The sequence below is a fragment of the Cebus imitator genome, unplaced genomic scaffold, assembly GCF_001604975.1.
Source record: "Cebus imitator isolate Cc_AM_T3 unplaced genomic scaffold, Cebus_imitator-1.0 Scaffold126, whole genome shotgun sequence".
NCBI classification, from domain to species: Eukaryota; Metazoa; Chordata; class Mammalia; order Primates; family Cebidae; genus Cebus; species Cebus imitator.
The window spans coordinates 816685-822684 of record NW_016107441.1 but is presented as its reverse complement, the minus strand read 5'-3'; the positions used below and the strand labels follow the sequence as shown (position 1 = coordinate 822684).

The 6000-nt window shown below is 37.0% G+C and overlaps 1 protein-coding gene and 1 pseudogene across 2 annotated transcripts in view; one reads left to right on the top strand and one right to left on the bottom strand.

Annotated features, from left to right (window-relative positions):
* The window catches only part of LOC108312556, a 15770-nt pseudogene extending 15152 nt beyond the window's left edge, over positions 1 to 618 (bottom strand).
* The window catches only part of GLRA1 (glycine receptor alpha 1), a 116347-nt gene that overhangs the window by 90108 nt on the left and 20239 nt on the right, over positions 1 to 6000 (top strand). The gene's annotated exons all lie outside the window — the stretch shown is intronic.

The following is a 6000-nucleotide window of genomic DNA, read 5'->3' as shown; positions in this document are numbered from 1 at the left end:
TGTGTTCTTATTGTTCAACACCCGCCTATGAGTGAGAACATGCGGTGTTTGATCTTCTGCTCTTCTGTCAGTTTGCTGAGAATGATGGTTTCCAGCACGTGCACACGAATGTTCATTGCAGCACTGTTTACAATAGCAAAGACCTGGAACCAACCCAAATGCCCATCGACAATAGACTGGATAGGGAAAATGTGGCACATATACACCATGGAATACTATGCAGCCATCAAAAACAATGAGTTTGGGTCCTTTGTAGGGGCATGGATTAATTCACTTTTTATTTTTTTGAGATGAAGTCTTACTCTGTTGCCCAAGCTGGGGGGCAGTGGTGTGATCTCAGCTCACTGCAACCTCCACCTCCCGGGTTCAAGTGATTCTCCTGCCTCAGCCTCCTGAGTAGCTGGGATTACAGGCATGTACCACCATTCCCAGCTCATTTTTGTAATTTTAGTAGAGACGGGGTTGCACTATGTTGGCCAGGCTGGTCTTGATCTCCTGACCTCATGATCCGCCCGCCTCGGCCTCCCAAAGTGCTGGGATTACTTAATTCACTTTTAACACTAAACATAATGTTTCATTTCACTTACTATTAATGCTAGACACCATATACTCCTCCATTTACCCCTAGCTGAGGTTCAACATTCTGTTCCCTTCACTATTAATCATTGATGCTTCATTCTGCTTCACTCTTTTAATGCTACGTGCTGCATTCTACCACATTCACTATTATTGTTTGAGTCACATTCTGCTCTATTCACTCAACAACACACACAATGTTCTGCTCCACTATTAAAGCCAGACACCGTATTCTGCTTCCTTTAGCCTTCTGCTAAAAACAATGTTTTGCACCATTTCCAATTAATGCTGCTTAACATTCTGTTTTGATATATAAAAGTTGAAAGAATATACAATAAACACTCTTTATCCAGATTCATATTCATACTCTTTACCCAGATTCACCAGTTATCATTTTGCCATATATACTTGCTCTATATAGGTAGACGGATGGATGAATACATAGATAGATGAGCAGGTAGGCAGGTAGGTAGGTAGATACAGTTTTTGCTGAATCAACACAGACATGACAATTCACCTCAAAATAAGGAAGGAGAATCGCATTGACATTATCACATCCTTAAAACTTAACCTTAATTCAATAATTATTGACTTAGAAATAAGTTTATTTGAAATAATTCAATAATATCATCTAATACAGAAACTTTACTTAAATTATCCCACTTTTCAAAAAGTCATCAGAAAATATGATGAGGGATCCAATCAAGACTCCAGTTTATATTGCACATGGTTGCTCTATTTTGTCTCTTAACCTAGAACAGTCTCCCAGCTGTTTTTTGTTTTTCATGACACTGACTGTTCCATTAACTTTTAATGTGAGACACAACATTCTGTTTCACTTGCCATCAGCAGTAGACACCACACTCTCCTCTACTCACCCTTACAACAAAACTTGACAATATGCTCTCTGCACCATTCACGCTAGACTTCAAATTCTGCTACATTCACTACAAATGCTTGAATCCACATTCTCTGATAACTATTAACACCTGACAACACATTCTGCTGTGTGCAATTGTAACAGCAGACAGAATGTTCTGCTTTCTTTCCCTTATGCTAGATTCAACATGCTGCTCCACTCACTATTAATAGTTGACGCCACATTTTCCTCTACTTATGGTTTACCCTAGATGCAACATTCTGCTGCACTCATGGTTAACACTAGACTCAATATTTGGTTCCATGTGTTATTAATATTCAACTTCACCTTCCCCTTCTTTCATATTTTTTATTCATTTGCCTTTTTATAAGCATTAGATTTAGTTCCTTTTAATATATTTGCAAAGTTGTACAATCCTATCTATACAACTACCTACAGACAGTATCTAATTCTAGAACATTTTCATCACCCAAAAAGAAAATCCATACTTTCCAGCAGTCACTCCTCATTCCCCACTCTCAGGAGCCTTTGATAGCCATAAATACTTAATACCTGTATAAATTTGCCTATTCTGGACATCTCATATAAATGGAATCATACAATATGTGGCCTTTTATAATTGGCTTCTTTCACTTAGTGTAATCTTTTTAAGGTTCATCCATGCTGTAGAATGCATCAGTACTTCATTCCTTTTTGTGGCTGAATAATGTTCCATGGTAAAGATATGTCGCATTTTGTTTATTCAGCAATTAGGCATTTGGTTTATTTTCACTTTACTATAAATAATGCTGCTGTGAACATCTATGTACAAGTTTTCGTGTGGACATGTTTTCAGTTCTCTAAGGTATATACCTAGAAGTGAAATTGTTGTGTCACATGTTAACTACATGCTTAACTTTTTGAGGAACTCCCAAACTGTTTTCCAAAGCAGCTACACCATTTTATGATCCCACCAGAGTTCCAATGTCTCCACACCTTCACAAACATATATTATTTTTTTTTTTTCAACTTCAGCCATCTTAGTTGGTGTAAAATAGTATCGCATTGTGGTTTTGATTTGCATTTTGCTAATGAATAATAATGCTTAGCATTGTTTCATGTGCTCATTGATCATTTCTATATCTTCTTTGGTGAAATGTCTATTAAAATCTTTTACTCACTTTTGATCTTATTATTATTGAGTTGTAATAGTTCTTTATTTATTCTGGATTTTAGAATTTTATCAGATACATGATTTGCAATATTTTCTCTCATTCTATGTGCTGTGATTTGGATTCTTGTCCCTTACAAACCTTGTATTAAAATTTAATCCCCAACATAGGAGATGGGTCCTAATAGAGGTGTTTGGGTCATAGGATTCCTCATGAATAGATTAATGCCCTCTCTCAGGGGTGAGCTCTCACTCTATTCATTGTTAAAAAGAGCCTGGCCACAGGTAATATACCTATGTAACAATCCTGCATGTCCTGCACATGTATCCCAAAATTTATTTAAGAATAAAATTTTAAAAAACAATTTTACAAAAACAGCCTGGCATCTCCCACCACTTCCTCTCTCACCATGTGATCTCTGCACATGCTGGCTCCCCTTCACTTTCTACCATGAGTGGAAGCAACCTGAGGCCCTCACCAGATGCCCAATCTTGAACTTCTCCAGACATCAGAATTGTGAGCCAAATAAACCGTTTTTTCTTTATAAGTTACCCCATCTTAGATATTCTTTTGAAGTAACACAAAATGGACTAAGATGCTATGGGTTTTCTTTTCACTTGATTGATAGTATCATTTATGTACAAAAGCTTTTAATTTTGATAAAGTCTAATTTATCTATATTTTTCTTTTGTTGGTTATGCTTTTGGCCTTTTTTTCTTTTTATTATTATTTTTTTTTTTGAGATGCAGTATTGTTCTGTTGCCCAGGCTGGTGCAGTGGTATGATCTTGGCTTACTGCAACCTCTCCTTCCTGGGTGCAAGCAATCTCCAGCCTTAGCCTCCTGAGTAGCTGGGATTATAGGTGTATACCACCAGACCTGGCTAATTTTTGTATTTTCAGTAGAGAAGGGGTTTCACCATGTTGGCCAGGCCGGTCTCCAGCTCCTGACCTCTAGCGATCTGTCTTGGCCTCCCAAAGTGCTGGGATTACAGGCATGAGCCACTGTTCGTGGTCTTGATGTCACTTTTTAGAAAATATTGCCTAATCCAAGGGTCATGAAGATTCACACCTATATTTTCTTCTAAGAATTTCACAGCTTAGTTCTTGTGTTTAGGTCTTTGGCACATTTAGATTTATTTCTGTATGTGATGTGAGGGAAGAGGTCAAACTTCATCTTTTTTTTTTGTTTTTTTTGGTTTTTTTTGAGAGAGTCTCACTCTGTCACTCAGGCTAGAGTGCAGTGGCACACTCTCAACTCACTGCAACCTCCACCTCCTGGGTTCAAGTGATTCTCCTGCCTCAGCCTCATGAGTAGCTGGGAATACAGGCATGCACCACCACGCCAGGCTAATTTTTGTATTTTTAGTAGAGATGGGGTTTCACCACGTTTGCCAGGCTGGTCTCGAACTCCTGACCCCATGTGATTCACCTGCCTCAGCCTCCCAAAGTGCTAGAGTTACAGGTGTGAGCCACTGCACCCAGTCCAACTTCATTCTTTCACGTGTGAATATCCCAGCACCATTTGTTGAGAAGAGTATTGTTTCCCCTGTTGTATTGACACCCATGTCAAAAAAATCAACTGACCCATAAATAGATTGGCTTACTTCTGGACTCTCGATTCTACTCCATTGAATCTATATGCTGATCCTTTTGTCAGTACCACACTGTTTTGGTAACTGTAGCTTTGGAGTAAGCTTTAAAATCTGGAAGTGTGAGTCCTCCAACTTTTTCAAGATTGTTTTGGCTACTCTCTGTCTTTTGCGTTTGCATACAAACACAAATATAAATTTTAGAATCAGCTTGTCAAGTTTTGAAACAAAAATAATAGCTGGGTTTTAATAAAGAATGCATTGAATCCGTAGATGAATTAGGGTAGTATTGCCATCTTAACAATATTATGTATTCCAATCCATCAACATGGGATTTCTTCCCATTTATCTAGGTCATCTTTAATTTTTTTCAACAAAGATTTCTAGTTTTTGTGTACAAGTCTTGTACTTACAACAGGTATTGTTCAGGTATTATATTCTTTTATGCTATATAAATTGAATTTTTTTAAGTTTAATTTTTAAATTATTCATTCTAGCCTATAGAAATACAATTGATTTTTGTATGTTCATCTTGTATCCAATAACTTTGCTGAATTCATTTATTAACGCTAAGTCTTTTATACAGCCTTAGGATTTTCTTTGTACATGACCATGTGATCTACAAATAGAGATAGCTTTACTTTTTCCTTTCTCACCAAGATGCCATTTATTTCTCTTTCTCACTAATTTCCCTGGCTAGATCTTCCAATACAATGAAGAATAAGAACAGATATTCCTGTCTCATTCCTGATCTTACAGAGAAAGCTTTCAGTTTTTCACTATTAAACATGAAGTTAGCCATGGGTTTTACATAGATGCCCTTTACAGTTTGAGGAAGTTTTCAATTCTTAATTTGCTGAGTATTTTTACCATGAAAGGGGTCAAATTGTGTCAAATCCTGTTTCTGCATCTATTTCAAGGATTGTGTGATCTTTTTCCTTTATTTTATTCATATGGTGACTGATTGATTTGTGTGTACTCAACTAACATTGCATTCCTGAGATACATCCCACTACTCATGATGTATAATTCTTGTCTATATATCACCAGATTTGGTTTGCTAGTGTTTTCTTGAGAATTTTTTTGTCTGTATGCAGAAGAGATATTGATATGTAGTTTTCTTTATTGTGATGTCTTTGGTTTTGTTATTAGGGTAATACTGGCTTCTTAGAATGAATTGGGAAATGTTCTATCCAATTCCACTTCTCTGAGAGAATGTAAGAAAGATTTGTCTTAATTCTTTAAATGTTTGGTAGAATTCGTGAAGGAAGCCATCTGGACTTTTTTATTTTATTTTCTTTTGGATTACTAATTCAATCTCCTTACATGTTATGTGTGTATTCAAGATTTTGGTTTAGTGGGGTTTTTTTGTTTTTGTTTTTGTTTTGTTTTTTTTGTTTTTTTTTTTTTTTNTTGAGGTGGAGTTTCACTCGACTGGAGTGCAGTGGCACAATCTCAGCTCACTGTAACCTCTGCCTCCTGGGTTCAAGTGATTCTCCTGCCTCAGCTGCCCAAGTACCCAGGATTACAGGTGCATACCACCACACCCAGCTAATTTTTGTATTTTTAGTAGAGACAGGGTTTCACCATGTTGGCCAGGCTGGTCTTGAACTGCTGACCTCAACTGATCCACCCACCTCTGCCTCCCCAAAGTACTGGGATTACAGGTGTAAGCCACCATGCCCAGCCTCCATTTCTTTTCGAGTTAGTATCTTTTTAGGAATTTGTCCACTTCATTTAGGTTATCTAATTTATTGGCATACAGTTGTTCAAACTATTCCCTAATAACCCATTTTATTTCTG